The sequence below is a fragment of the Staurois parvus genome, unplaced genomic scaffold (genome assembly GCF_062004578.1).
Source record: "Staurois parvus isolate SC_StPar_1 unplaced genomic scaffold, SC_StPar_1.0 ptg000090l, whole genome shotgun sequence".
Classification (NCBI taxonomy): domain Eukaryota; kingdom Metazoa; phylum Chordata; class Amphibia; order Anura; family Ranidae; genus Staurois; species Staurois parvus.
The window spans coordinates 18,287,174-18,303,580 of record NW_028317886.1 but is presented as its reverse complement, the minus strand read 5'-3'; positions in this window follow the sequence as shown (position 1 = coordinate 18,303,580).

The following is a 16,407-nucleotide window of genomic DNA, read 5'->3' as shown; positions in this document are numbered from 1 at the left end:
GTCCCAAGCAAAACAGGATAAAAAGATTTGACTGGAGTTGGCCTGTAAAAATGAAGTGTCATTTCTTTTGTTTAATACAATGTTCTGTCCCCAGAGGAAAAACTACTTGTAGCACATAGCCAGAAGGCTAGATATGCAGACAGACAGGACTCCCCCCCTTCCTGGTCAGAGCCATCTTGAGCCCTAGCTTTCCCAAGACAAGTGCCAGCAGGAGCAATGCGAAGGGTGGGGACATGCCTCTGATCCCTCTTGATTTCTCTTGCTGCCATTTGCCTTTGGAAAGTTCTTGAAGTCAAAGACAATCACTGGCTAACAATGCAGCTAGCATCTCCCTGCTAGCTGCATTGTTGGATGGCAGTATGGGAAGGGGGGTGTCCTGCCACACCACATAGCTAGCTTTCCACAGCACATAGGAATATGAGACAAAGTACTATTAGTAATTTGTCCCCTGGGGGACAGAATACTATTAAACAAGAAATGAGACTTCTTCAAGCTCCCCACAAATAAAATCTTTAATTTGATAGAATATGCGGTCTGTATAAAAGTCACAGTAAACAGATTGAAGTTTTTTTTAAATAAGAACAATGGCTCACAGCAGTTGTCTGGTCATTGTTTTTCCCAGCTTTCTGGAAATTCTTCAAAATTTCCTGTATTCTCTGTTATTGTGGTGCTGAATACTAGGTCCATGCTTATAAGGGCCAGTGTTTTGTTCGCTTCAAAACAATTTCTCTTTTCCTATAAGTCTATGGGAATGCAAAAGCAGTGGAAGCAGGTCAAAGGCACCTGCAATGAATTCTAGATAATCCCAAAAGTGCATCAAACAGATGTCAAAAGTATGTCTGCATTTTCTCACAAAACCTCATATACTGTACATAGGCTCTGTCACTTTCTTCTGGAGACAATTCAAATTTCTCACATGAGCAGCTGCTCTTCTTCTCCATCATGTGAATGTCATGCTGACTAAAGAATGCACATGATGCCTCTGAGCATCAGTGGCAGTTGCTAGAAATTTTGGATGCTGCTGCCTTAATGTTAAAGTCTTGCTAGCTGGGAACCTTCTGCTGAATTGTCTATAACTGACTTATTTGTGTTTGACATAAAACTTCAGTGTAGGCCTGAAGCATATCAAAGTTTCTGCACACATGCAAACCATGCACTAAACACCTGCATTTGTATGCAAACATCTAAATCAATCAATGTTTTTAGGCTGTAGCCAACGGATTTTTCCTTTGAGTCTTAACTCAACATCTTCTTTTAATCCTTACATCATATTACCTTTTATAGAGATGCCCGGATTCGCAAGCATATCGTCATCACTGGTACAGTCTAGGCCAGTGTTTCTTGAAAGTATGGGTCAAAACCCAAAATGAGTTGTGTAAATATTTGTGATGGGTCACCACATTACTGTGTAGCAAACAAAGCCTAGTTTGTCCAATATGTCCAAATTTGTCAATCAGTGGCAATTAATATACACAAACATACAACAATCTGACTTGAATGTTGCACAGGTGTCTCTGAATTCTTAATGCATTATTAAGTGTTCTTGCATGGCAAGACCACTTACTGTTATCTCACATATATATTCTTATTATTATAGCCAAATTTACCACCCTAACTCCTCCCACAGTTTTTACACTACATAGACAGTAATATACCGAAACGTGCGGATTGTTCCCGATTGGTGTGCTATTACTTTGTGGAACGTTTCGCCGAATGGATCACGAAATATCGGCGTTTTTTTGGTGAAATTGGTCCCCTAGGAATGAATGGCAGAATGTTCAAAACTAGAGTGGTAGCTGACAAAAGCTAAAGTGTGAGCAGAAAAATCAGGACATGATTTCTAAACTGCCATCACTCCCTCATTTTCAAGCCCATCTACACAAATCTTATATCAAAACGTTCAGCTATCCCTGCTGCCACTAAAAATGTCCACGGCTAAGCCATAGTCCTGATAGTTTCCACAATATGACCATTTGTTTGCAACTCACGCCGCCCATTGACATTCATTGAAACTCCACTCTAGCCACCTCAAATTTGAAGGGCAATTTCTAAACTGCGACTGTGCCTTCATTTTTAATATTTCAGAGACATACTATGCATCAAAATGTAGGTCTGGGTCTTGTGATTCTCACAATATAAAGCTCTTTGGTGTAGGATTTATATTATTTTTTTTAAACTACAACTGTTTGAAGATGGCAACCGCCAGTGAAGTGAGCAAGTTGGAGCAGTTTGTTTTTAACCGCTCTTCTCTGCCCTTGCTGTAGAGTGAGTTGCCATAGGAACCCAGGTGTGTGAGTAGGCAGCAGAGTGACAAGCCCCTCAACCCAGTTACTCCGCCCACTCCAGTTGTAGACTACTGGTGGAGGCAAGAACACTTCACAAAATTTCCCCAGAAATTGTAGCCTTTCTAGTTAAAGTCTACAATTCAGCTACCTTATTATAATGTTCTACAATGCATCAGAAAATAAACAAAGTCAGATGGCAAGCTGCCAACACTAAACACTCTTCTTTGTTGTACCTCAGTTTACTAGTCACTGTTGTTTCTATTTACAAAAACAAAGCCTATTGTGTGGCATTATAAAAAAGGTGTAAAAAGGTGATCATTTAATTAGAGGCACATGTTTACATCTCAATTCACCAGTAGAATAATCTGTAAGTGCTGTTGCTTATCACAGCACGCACTGATGAAAATCAAAGGAAAACATTATTTGATGCTCTGTAGCATGTAGAATAAATAAAAAGTACAGTGAAGTGTTTATCTTTGTATGGCCTGAAGCAGGGTAAGGAATTTAAATACTTGAGCGGCTATTTGCACAGAGCTTCGAAAGTGTCAATACCAGCTGTCATATTAATGGTTAGCATAGATGTACACAAAGGATAGGGACTGTACAGTACATGTAGTTATGTCCAGTTACTCAATACTTTTTGATGTACCTATGCATAGGTATGCATGTTCAATGACTCACAAGCATGCATTCCTATGCCTTATTTTTATTTTGGTGCATTTATTCCTAATTGGTTGCTCTTTTTTTCAATGTATTAAGTCTGGATTCATACTGCTGAGGTGCGTTAATGCTCGTTAAGTCAGCACATTTATTTTAACAGAGGTTTTACAAAATATATGTACATTAACTTCAACTGTGCACAGAGAAAAAGATTCAGTGCAGAAAGTATTACAGTGGGGTTTACTTACTAAAAGACTACAGACTGATAACATAGAAAGATGACGCTTAGAATAACAAAGCTATGTCCTCTTCCATCAACCATTTATCTATTAGGGAAAAAAGAGGGATTTTGATTTACCTGTAAATTCCTAATCTTGGTGTACAGTATATGACTTAACACTTAGTATTCTTCTCAGGTGGTAGCCTTGAAAATCTGGGAAGCAGATGCTTGATGGTGAAAAGCCCAATAAACCCCCAATAAAGGGATTCTGAAATACAGAGAGTAACAGGTTGAGATTTATATGAATAATTACCTGAAGAATATCCTTGATGAGGGATTGCAAGGCAAGAGGATTCTGGAATAAAATGGATAAAGCCAAAATCTGTCTCTTGAGGGTACTCAGGGCCAGACGCTGGTCAAGACTAGACTGAAGAAAGACCAAAATATGAGTGATAGAGTATTCCCTGTGACTAAGCTTCCTGCCCTTGCCTCAGGCAAAGTAAGCCTTCCATGTTTGCCTCTCCACCTTGTCCAGTCAGAAAACATTTTGCGTTCATACTTTGAATGGTGCCCATTCTGAGCACCTCACCAACCTCCTGTGTTCAGAATGCATCAGGCCAGCTGAGATGGGACCCAGAAGAAAATGGAAATCACTGGAATAGCGGTGTCTACTTCACTGATTTCCAGCTTCTAGGGGCATCGACCAGGTATGTTATTAACATAGTTACATTGGGGGGGCGTGGCCGGGATGTGATCAGGATGAGACGTGCACTGCTGGAGCTCCAATCCTGTCTCTTGCTCCGGACTTGCTCTATGTAAATACTAAGCTGCTATTTTTTCCAGATTACTCTCAAGAGATCCAGCGACGCCACAAATCCTTTTCTGATATCTGCCGGAGACTTTGGGAGAAAGGTATCCATTTCAGCTTTCTTTATCCCAGCAAGTTGAGCAGTTCTGATGGGAACTGGGCCCGTTTCTTTGAGAAGCCTGATGTTGCCGCGGACTGATTGGATGCTTACTAGGTCTGGGAACTTGCCTGTTGATAATGATCCCCTTGGATCCATGGATGTAAGCTAAGTGCCTCTTCTTCCCTTCCTCCCATTTTTCCTCCAGATGTACCATGGGGTACTGGAACTTCCTCGTTCCTTCTGATGAAGATCTGCTTCTTTGGAGTCACCGAGTCCCCGTCTCCCAATTTTTATTATGGTGCACATGTGCATAATCTGGTTACATACTGGAGCTCCAGTCCACGTCTAACCAAAATCTACAGCTTTTTTACGGTTGCTGTCCTCCCACTCCCCTACTTCCCCCCTTTTTTTTGTCTCTCTGCTCCCGTTTTAATTTTTAAGTTGATTTTTCCCCAACCTCCTAGCAAATTCCTACCAAGTGTGATAGAGTCCATTTATACTGACCCGCAAGGGAAATACGTTTACATAGTTTTCACGCTCTGGGGTCAGTGATATGTGGTTGCTTCGGTATATATTCCCCCACCCTTCTCTTCTACGATGTTATACTCACATCTGGAGAAGATTACCCCACGTTGCCCAGCCAAATTGTTAATTATGGGGGACTTTAATGCCATCTTAGCCCCTGACCTAGATAAACCTACCCCCCCAAATTTTTCTCCACAGATTTAATTAACTGGGCCCAGGCAGTGGGGGTAGTGGAGGTTTGGCGTTGGTTGTGGTCTTACAAAACGTCCTCCTGAATTGACCTGGCTTTTGCTAATCCTGCAATATTGGAGGATGTCCTTTCTGCTTCTTAACTACCTAGCGGACTATCAGACCATTGTCAGCTGGCCCTGAGACTCCGCCCCCCCTTCTCGCACTGCCTATTCTTTGGCGACTGGGACCTCACTGCATCTCCCATTTGTCGGTTACAAATGCTATTCTGCCATTACTAAATAAGTTTTGGGATAATAATGTTGGGTCATCCTCTCCAGACGTCACTTGGATCGCCTTTAAGGCATACACCCGAGGACAATACTTTTCCTCTGCGATCCGTAAACTTCATGCAACTGCCTCCCGTACTCTCCAGGAGTTGGTGGAGGACTGCTCTACCAAGTATGCTGTAGATCCTACTACACCTAACTTTGATCTCCTAGCCATGGCCAAGAGAGCACTACACCTGCATATGGAGGAAGTTACCAGATTGCAACTTCTTAATAGTAAGCAAAGAGTTTTTGAACAGGGCGACCGTAATGGATGGCTCCTTCCAATGCTAGCTCATCACGATCAGCCATTTATAATAATTTCTTAGCTTAGACCTCCTTTGGGGAGATTGTTTCCTCCTTATCAGACATTCTAGACACTTTTCAACAATTTTAAGGTACTCTCTATGCCTCCAAACTGCCCTCTGATTTTTGGGCTTCCGATCTGTCCATTTTGTTGGATCAAATAGTGTTGAGATGGCTCTCAGATGTGAAGCGCAAGGCCTTTGTGAGGCCCATAACTCCTGAGGAGGTCTCTACAGCTATTCATTTGTTTCCCTCTGGGAAGGCCCCTGGCCCAGATGATCTCCCCATTGAGTTCTATAAGACTCACAGTGATCTGCTTGCCCCGCTATTGGCCTCTTTGTACACACATAGTTTGTCTATGGGAAAGTTGCCTTCCTCTATGGATCATGCTCATGTAGTGTTAATTCATAAGGACCCTAAGGATCCCACTTCCTGTGCCTCCTAAAGGCCCATCACTCTGCTAAATACTGATTTTAAGATCTTAACCAAGCTTCTATCCTTAAGATTGCAACCGATATTACCTACCATTATTGTACCAGATCAGACTGGGTTTAAGACTCATAGAGAGACTGACATTAATATACGTAGATTGTTCACAAATATTCATGTAGTGCATGATAATAAGGGTACTAGAGTCGTGGCCTCTTTAGATCTTGAGAAGGCTTTTGATACTATAGAATGGTCAATCCTATGGGAGGTATTTTGCAAAATGGGTTTTCCTCTAATTTTCATTGCATGGCTTCAGACCCTCTATACCAACCCCACTGCGGCGGTCTGTCTGAATGGTGGCCTGTCAGCCCCCTTTTCCCTTTCTAGAGACATCCGGCAGGGTTGCTCTGTCTCACCTTGTCATTGTGGTCTGTACCTCCCCCAATATTAGGGGCCTCCGCGTCGGCAGGTTGGAGGAGAGGGTGGCCTTATACGCCGATGACCTTCTACTGTTCTTGAATGACGGCGGGCCTGTCACGGGTCTCCGAGTCAACTGGGCGAAATCCTTGTTGTTTTCCATTGACCCTCGGACTCCTGGTGAGGCCCTTTCCGCTACCCAACTGCAGTGGGTGGAGAGTTTCCGTTATCTGGGGGTCATGATCTCTCGTTAAACCTCAGACTTTCTTTCCTTAAACCTAACTCCGGTGGTGCAAGATCTTAAATTGAAGCTGAAAGCATGGGCATCCCTACCTCTATCTCTCTTTGAGCGTATCAACCTTATTAAAATTAAAATCCTGCCAAAATTCACTTACCTATTTCAACACTCTCCGCAATGGATCCAGAAATCCTTTTTTATCCATCTTAATCACCTATTTTTCTCCTTCATCTGGGGCCCCAATACTCCCAGGTATAAGCTTTCTACCCTCATGCAGCCCCAGGCTCAAGGTGGCCTCGCATTTCCAAACTGTTACAAATATTTCTTGGCCACCTAACTGGTAACTGCAGCCTGGTGGATGACCCCCGATTCTTCTAATCCCTCCATGGTATTGGAGGCTTTGGTTCTGCGTTCATTGGAGGCTCTGAGGTTCCTTTTACATAGGGGACCCCGAGCCCCATATCTGTTGACACCCTCCATGATCACCACCCTACGGGCCTGGCGGGTTTGACCTGTGAATATTATCCCAAGCTAGCTGTCTCTCCGAATGCCCCATTTGGCTTAATCCTACCCTGCCCCATATATTCATGTTACCTGAGCCCCACTTCTGGACCAAATTTCATATAAAATTAATCTCACAACTTGTCACTGGATCCACCCTTTCTCCTCTGTCTACCCTTTCTTCTACTTATAATGTTCCTGCCTCCTATTTATTCTGATATCTACAGCTTTCCCATGCCTTTCGTGCTCAATTCCCTCATTCTACCCTTCGGCTAACTCAATAGGCCCTAGAAGAGGTTTTGTTGTCTGATTGATCGGTGAAGCCTACTTCCCATTTGTACTCACACCTGGTATGGGTTTCCCTACCTGCTCTGGGCGGCCTGCGGGAGAGGTGGTTGCGGGATGTCCCGGAATTGGATGTGTTAGGGATGCGGTTATGACCAGAAGTGTGTGGACTGACACAGGGAAACGCAGGCTTCAGATATAGTAAATATAATTTATTAAGACTAACAATACAAACGCAGTGCAAAACTAAACATAACACAGTGCAAACAAACCAAACCATCTACAGATAACAATACATACAATGCAAGAGTCGTCAGGCAGGCCGGGTCAGTAGCAAACGGGCAAACGGAGTACCAGGAACAGGCGGGAGAGTGGTCGGGGTCACAAGCTGGGTTCAGTAAGTCACGGGCAGCGCGGTGCAGAGGGTCAGGCAGAGAATGGTCAAGGTCACAAGCCAGGGATCAAACAGGAGAAGTCAGCAGCGGTCAGGGTCAGGCACGGTCTGCAACAAGTCAGGCAGAAACAGGAACAGGAACACAGGATACAAGATACAGGGACCCATGGAAAAACACACACCAAGGCCCTGACTGTGAGTCTGGCCATTCCTTAAATACAACCCCTGCAATCAGCTTCAGGTGTTTGGCTGACTGCAGGGGTGAGTCTCTGATTGCTGAGAGCACCCGCTGGCCAGCCCTGGTACTGCAGCCCACAAGGCAGGTGAGTCCCACCATTATTGGCAAGTCCATTCCTGACAGTACCCCCCCCCCCTCAAGGAGCGGCCTCAGGATGCTCCAAACAGTCCTAGCTGGGCAAAATGTTCCACCGCCCGGGTCCGGTAACTGGCGGGATATCAAAGACTGGCACATTGGGCTGGGCGCCGGACAGAGGCACATCGGGCTGGACGCCGGACAGAGGCACATCGGGCTGGACGCCGGACAGAGGCACATCAGGCTGGACACCGGACAGAGGCACATCGGGCTGGACGCCGGACAGAGGCATGGATCACCAGGCGGAGCGGCGGGCACCGGGCCACCAGGCGGAGCGGCAGGCACCGGGCCCCCAGGCGTAGCGGCAGGCACCGGGCCCCCAGGCGAAGCGGCAGGCACCGGGCCCCCAGGCGGAGCGGCAGGCACCGGGCCCCCAGGCGGAGCGGCAGGCATCGGGCCCCCAGACGGAGCGGCGGGCACCGAGTCATCTGGCAAGACCGCGGGCACCGAGTCATCTGGCAAGACCGCGGGCCCCGAGTCATCTGGCAAGACCGCGGGCCCCGAATCATCTGGCAAGACCGCGGGCCCCGAGTCATCTGGCATGACCGCGGGCCCCGAGTCATCTGGCAAGACCGCGGGCCCCGAGTCATCTGGCAAGACCGCGGGCCCCGAATCAACCGGCACGATAGCGAGCTTTGAGTCAACCGGCACGACAGCGGGCTCCGAGTCAACTGGCACGACAGCGGGCACCGGGTCATCAGGTACCGGATCGTCTGGCTCGACAGCTGGCACTGGGTCACCAGGTACGACAGCGGGCACTGGGTCATCAGGCATTGGATCATCTGGCTCGACAGCGGGCATCGGGTCACCAGGCATGACAGCGGGCACTGGGTCATCAGGCATTGGATTGTCTGGCTCGACAGCGGGCATCGGGTCACCAGGCATGACAGCGGGCACCGGGTCATCAGGCATTGGATCGTCTGGCTCGACAGCGGGCATCGGGTCACCAGGCATGACAGCGGGCACCGGGTCATCAGGCATTGGATCATCTGGCTCGACAGCGGGCATCGAGTCATCAGGCACGACAGCGGGCATCGGGTCACCAGGCATGACAGCGGGCACTGGGTCATCAGGCATTGGATCATCTGGCTCGACAGTGGGCATCGGGTCACCAGGCATCAGGTCATCTGGCTCAACAGCAGGCACCGAGTCATCTGGCAAGACATGGGCATCGGGTCACCAGGCATGACAGCGGGCACTGGGTCATCAGGCATTGTATCGTCTGGCTCGACAGCGGGCATCGGGTCACCAGGCATGACAGTGAGCACTGGGTCATCAGGCATTGGATCGTCTGGCTCGACAGCGGGCATCGGGTCATCAGGCATTAGATCGTCTGGCTCGATAGCGGGCATCGGGTCACCAAGCATCAAGTCATCTGGCTTGACAGCAGGCACCAAGTCGCCTGGCATGATAGGATCATTAGGCTGCATCAGTTCATCAGGCTGGGTACAGACATCAGGCTGGGTAGAGACATCAGGCTGAATTGCGGGTGCCGAGGCACCAGGCTGAACTACGGAAGGCGGGTTCTCAGATGGCAGGCTGACCGGTTTGGATACTGGCAGGATGGTACTGGTTGGAAAGAATTTTCGCTTTTTTCTGGTTTTAGTTACTGGAGAACTGTAAGTAAACGCAGGTCTGTAAACGAATGGAGCAGCTAAGGACAGAGAAGAGCTGGAGGATGGAACAGAGGAGGGAGCAGTTGCTACAGAGGACTTCTTTACAGGGTTAAAGAAAGGATAGGTGCAGCGAGTGGGAGCAGGGGACTGGTATGTGGTAGTTAGCAGAGTATACTGGGCCATCACTGAGGGGTGCTGTCGGGGATGCAGGAAGAGTGCCTTGAGCAGAGGAATGATGTTGCAAGCTGACTGAGGCTGGGTGCAACAAGTCTGACTATGTCTGCAGTATGGGTTGAACAAAGCTCAGCTTACACAAAGCCTGCCTGGTCAAAGACTGCACTGCGTTTATACAATCCCTTAATACCTGTTGTGAACATGCAGCATATTGCTCCAAGAAGCAATCCACATCATCCTCTAACCATACCAGGGACTCTACCTGGTCTGCACTAAATGGTGGCAAAAAGTCATTCCTGCTTTCAGGGGTACCAGATGAAGCTCAGCTCTGCACAAACCTTAATCAAAGGTTGCACCTCAGAGAATTCTGTGCCCTGATCTACTAGAACATGAGCGACCCTTATACATTCTAGCAGTTGATCCCTGGGATACTCCTTCAGGGTCTGATAAGCATACTCTCTGTCATCAAAGACCAGCAGCGACAAATACACCACCTCATCAGGATGCATCCTTCCCAGCAACAAGCCAAGATGACTTCCCTGTGCAGCCACTTCTGGTCAGGAATGGCCTTGGTGTAATGTCAGGGATGCGGGTATGACCAGAAGTGTGTGGACTGACACAGGGAAACGCAGGCTTCAGATATAGTAAATAATATAATTTATTAACACTAACAATACAAACGCAGTGCAAAACTAAACATAACACAGTGCAAACAAACCAAACCATCTACAGATAACAATACATACAATGCAAGAGTCGTCAGGCAGGCCGGGTCAGTAGCAAACGGGCAAACAGAGTACCAGGAATAGGAGGGAGAGTGGTCGGGGTCACAAGCTGGGTTCAGTAAGTCATGGGCAGCGCGGTGCAGAGGGTCAGGCAGAGAATGGTCAGGGTCACAAGCCAGGAATCAAACAGGAGAAGTCAGCAGCGGTCAGAATCAGGCAGGGTCGGCAACAAGTCAGGCAGAAACAGGAACACAGGATACAAGATACAGGGGCCCATGGAAAAACACACACCAAGGCCCTGACTGTGAGTCTGGCCATTACTTAAATACAACCCTTGCATCAGCTTCAGGCGTTTGGCTGACTGCAGGGGTGAGTCTCTGATTGCTGAGAGCACCCGCTGGCCAGCCCTGGTACTGCAGCCCACAAGGCAGGTGAGTCCCACCATTACTGGCAAGTCCATTCCTGACAGGATGATGACGACTGGGATATTTGGGATTTGCCTTTTCGCTCTCTGGTCTTTCTGAGGGACCGTTTGATCCAGTTCAAGATAGTACATCGGACCTATTACACCCCATATAGGCTTCACAAAATGAGTTCAACACACTCCCCTGAATGTTGGCATTGTGGGGGCTCACCGGGAGATTTTGCCCATGTGTTTTGGCATTGTGCTGCGTTGTCTGATTTCTGGAAGGAGGTAATATCCTTGTGCAATAAGTTGACCTCGGCCCCCCAACAACCTTCCATGTTGGTATGTTTGTTTAGTCTGGTTAGTGATCCCCTGCCCACTGTAGCTGAACTTACCCTGATTAGCCTATTATTGTTCTACGCTAGAAAGGCAATCTGAACTGGAAAAAAACTGCTACTCCATCTATTATGTCATGGAAGAGAATAATTAATGCTAATTTACCACTTTATAAGGATACTTATGTGTATAGAGGATACCCCAAAAAATATGATAGAGTATGGTCCAAATGGCTGGCCGAACCCTCCACTGCCTCTGACATGCCATAACCTGAGTAATATTGTATTTTCATGCTATCTCTGTATTTTCTACTGATCTTTGGGACATGGTATTGGCTGTAATGTGCACTAGTATGGGACACTTGATATTTACACATTTATTTCTTAGTTGGTAGCGACGACCATGTGGGCGTATTGGAGCTTCTTTGATGCAGCCTTGTATTTTCTTTGGATGTGTGATTGACCTTCTTCACCCCTCTGAGGGCAGGATACGTGAACCAATGTTTTATGTTCTTGTGCATATGTTCTCTATGTGTTAAAAACTTAACAAAAAGAAATTGCAAAACAAAAAAAAATAGTTACATTGGATCAAACTGGACCAATGTATTATTTATAAAATATACCATACCTGGAATTCCACTTTAAAGTGGTTGTAAACCTCTTAAATAAACAATAAACAGAGCTTATCCTCATATAGTGTGTACTTCAGGTCATAGCACATAGCCTCAGGTCATAGCACTTATTGTGGTTTTTGAAAAGAGGTGCCCGTCTGAATGTAGTAATAACACTGTATGTAATAGCAAAGTATTAAAAACACTCACAAAGGAAGTAATAAAACAAGCTCATCTGTGTATATGAGATAACCGTTCCTCAAAACGTCCTGCAGGCATCACCGATGGTTAGTGCAATAACAGCTGGGCTGATGGAAATGGTAAGAGACACTGTAGTGGTCAATCCTGCAGAGTGGTGGTGTTGTAGAGCCGAGGCAGAGGGTCAGTGGGGAGGAAGAACACAAGACGTGGGACAGTAAGACAGCCTTACTGTCCCACATCTGTGTTCTTCCTCCCCACTGACCCTCCGCCTCTTCCTGTGATGTCACATCCCGCCGGTGTGTTCCAGGCTGGTTACTAGGCTCCTTCCTGGACAAATGCCGCTGGATCGGCTCTACAACACCACCACTCTTCAGGATTGACCACTATAGTGTCTCTTACCATCTCTGTCAGCCCAGCTGCTACTGCTCTAACCACCAGTGGCGCCTGCAGGACATTTTGAGGAACGGTCATCTCTCATATACACAGATGAGCTTGTTTTATTACTTCCTTTGTGAGTGTTTTTAATCCTTTGCTATTAAATACGATGTTATTACTACACTCAGACCCCTCCTGTCTCTTATCTTCTGTCCCTGCATATAGAGCTGGCTCCAAGGATGACTGCTGTCTTTTGGTGCTAAAAAGATTCTAGGCAGATTGCCTGAGAGACTCTTATAAAGACTTATTGTACACCAAAGCATTTACATACTCTGTTTTAAAGTACTTGTATGCCAGTATTGCCATTATCATCTTTTACTTTATATTTTTTATCCTTTTCACCCTTACACTACTTTACTCCTGTGCACCAGAGTTACTCGTTCTTTACTTATTGTGGTTTTTGTGTGCTCTCTCCTTTCTCTGCTATCTGTAGGGGAAACAGACAATCCTGGGAGACCTCCTCCCACCCCCTTGCACACAGAAAGTGACTGACAATCTCAGCTGTGTATGCTTTCCTATTCGACTGTGTAGGGGAAGAGGATGTCCTTTCTTTCCACTCTGATCTCAAATGCCACTCAGCTCTGTGCTGTGCAGTGTCTGATGTCAGATTCCTGCCCCTGGCAAGCTGAGAAATACTCTTTGATTCGTGTTCTTTGAACAGCTCTGGAGAAGAGAGAGCTGCAGAAAAATGTGTACAGCTTCTGTAGGTGGATTTGCTTCATCACCGTGTAAATTCATTTTAAAATGATTGAAGGCCTAAACAAATTTTACAATATTTTAGGTTATATTAGGTCAGTTAACAGGTTAGTATTTAAATCAGTGCAGATTAATTAATGTTGGGTCAAATAATTTTTTAGATTTCTAGGAGATTACCCAGAGTGATGATGAGTGAGAATGATCTCATTTAGCTAGTTAATTGGTTAATGTTAAGGTTAGGCTAATTTGTTTTGAAAATGCTTAATATGTAGAAAATTCAAATGTACACACGTTTGTCAACCTAACATCACTGACTGGTGTATCAAAACCTACACATATATATGGTCTCTGTACTCAGGATAAATAATAGAAAATAATTTAGTGAAAACAATGTACATAGTATAAGCTATGACAATTAAGTTAAACATAAACTAAGCTAGGTCTGCAATTCTCCCTAATTTAAGTAATTTCTCTGATTATTTAAAAAAAATGTATTTAGAATATTTTTTAAAAACGATTACCAAATGAAAGACTTCGAAGTACAAAGGAAAGGTTTAAGTTTCAAAACTCCAAAAAAGGTTTTGTAGAGTAAACAGACACATGCTAAAACCAATACTTTAATATCTGGTCTATACTTACCATATTTCTCACGCCCCAGGCAGCTGCCTCTACTCTGATCTATGACGCTCCTGAAATGTAGGAGGCCCTCAAAATCCTCCCAAATAATGCAAAAACACTGGTACAGCATGGTATATGATGCAGGAAAGGATGCTTAATTTCCTAAATAGACAGTTTACTGTATGTATTTATACAAGGTGATCATATTACCACTTTAAAAGAGAAGTATGCCTATACTACTTTTCTGGATCACAGGAGTGCACTTACTTGTGTATTCCTGTGCACAAGTGCTGCCGTCACAGAGCTGCTCCAGCCCCTGGAATGATCCCAACAATAATGTTGGGATCCACCCAGATGCCTGACCAACAGCTGGCTTAGACTCTCAGCAAGCCACTGGGAGCCTGAGCCAGCTGTTCCTGCCACCTCCTTCCTGTCCAGCATTTCAGTGAGCACTGGAAGGGCAGAGCAAAGTGCAATAACTGACAATCCTTACTCTCTGCTCAGAGTGGACTGAGAACTGAGTGATCAATGGTCATGTGATTGCTCGATGTTAGAGGCGGCAGGGGAGAGCTGCAGCATTAGACCGATGCAGGTGCTTGCTGTGGGGGCACCCCATAGGAGGGAGGAGCCAGAAGTGCTGGCGGGGGACCTGAGAAGAGGGGGATATTGGCTGCTCTGTGCAAAACCACTGCACAGAGCAGGTAAGTATAGACAGGTTTGTTATTTTTTTAATTATTCCTTTAGAATCACTTTAGGCTGACAACACAGTGCTTGTGCTATGCTGAAATCCAAAGCAGTGTTTTTTCAGCCCTACCTGCTACATTGGAGGACACTACATAAGGGGTTTCATGAACATGCAGAACAACCAGAATACTCACTGGTGGCACTATGGTTTCTAAACTGAAATTATGCAGTTCCAGTATCCATCAGTGGGGTTTACCCGGAGGGCTATTTAGACCCACTAAGTGTAAAGTCTAAATGTAAAATGTTTATTTCCTTACTGCATTCCCTGCATTTAGGTAAAAAAAACATTTTGCCTGAAGTTCAGAGAGGAAAAACAATAGGTATCCATGCAGTCAAGATTTATCAAGGATCCAGCTGCCAGAACAATGTGGGAAATACAGGTAACTGATGTAACTAAAGTTATGTGGATTTTTTTTTTTAGCTAAACTTTAGCTTTAACAAGAACTTACAAACTGCCTTGGTTATGGCACTGCATGCTTGCACGCTGATAAAGCACATTCTAAATTAAAACAGAAAAAGATTCAGCAGACTAGATGTCAAAGTAATAAAATGAGTGACATAACAATTTTACAGTAAGTATAACAATCCTGTTTTCTTCATCATTCATTAAGGGACACAGCTTGATGGTAATAAGTAATGAAAGTCCAAAGTAGTCAAACAGAGGGGCAGGTACACCCAAACACCACAAGCAAACCAGCTCAAAAGAAAAGAAATCTCAGCCCAAAATAGCATCAGAGACAGATACATCGACCTGAAATAACAAGCAAGCATTTTGCTTGTTTTAAAGGAGCAGTGATTGAAAGGTATACCCTGATGGCCCTCACAACATCCAAAAAATGGGGAAAAATCTATCTAGGATGAACTGGAGCTGGACATAAAAAAAGCAACACAAAATTCTCAATAGGATGAAAGCCAAAGGCCACCTTGGGCAAAAAACTTAGGTCTCAAAATAACCTTGTCTTGATGTAGAATCAAACAGGGCTCGATACAGTATAATGCTGATAACTTGGGAAACCCTTCTAAATGAAGTGATGGCCACAAGTAACTAGAGCTGAAACACCTAATTGAAATAATCAATTATTTGTCAACTATTTTCATAACTGATTAGTTCATTAGTTGATCTGCATGAAGCATACATTATTTGTTTACATATTAGAAAATACAGTGCAGCACACATACAGCTCAGTACACCATACATACATGTCAGTATACACAGTGCAGCGTGCATACAGTTCAGTACACCATCCATACATGTTAGTACCTGAGAACTTCTGAAGGTGATTGTGTGAGGAGCAATGTCTCATGGGACATGTGGTCCTGGGCAGGAAAAAGAAGGAGTGATTCTAAAGGCAGAAGTTTTTTTTTTTACCTTGGTAGAGGGGCACTCTATACTATATTTTGTGGCTTGCTTCAGGGGCACTCTGAAGGTAGTAGAAGCTGGAAGTACTTGTAGGGGACCCTAGAAGAGGAGAAACAGAGCTGCTCTGTGCTATGACAAGGGAGTCTGTCATGCATAATATTATATTACAATCCTGTCTAAAAATCTGCAAAACAGTGTTTTAGGTCTTTTTACATTTTTTTCCCTTTACATTAAAAAATTGATCTCCAAGTAAGAATGATATGTACCAGATTCAGCCTCTAATAGTATATACAGTATATCTCTTCAATCTGTTATTCTGAGAGTGGAATAGATAGTTCAAACCATATAGCTGGCTATTTGTATTTTCCACTGCATATAGATATTTATGAATAGTCTTTTTTTAAATTGACATAATAACTAAATTATACACCAATCTTTTTTTGAGGTT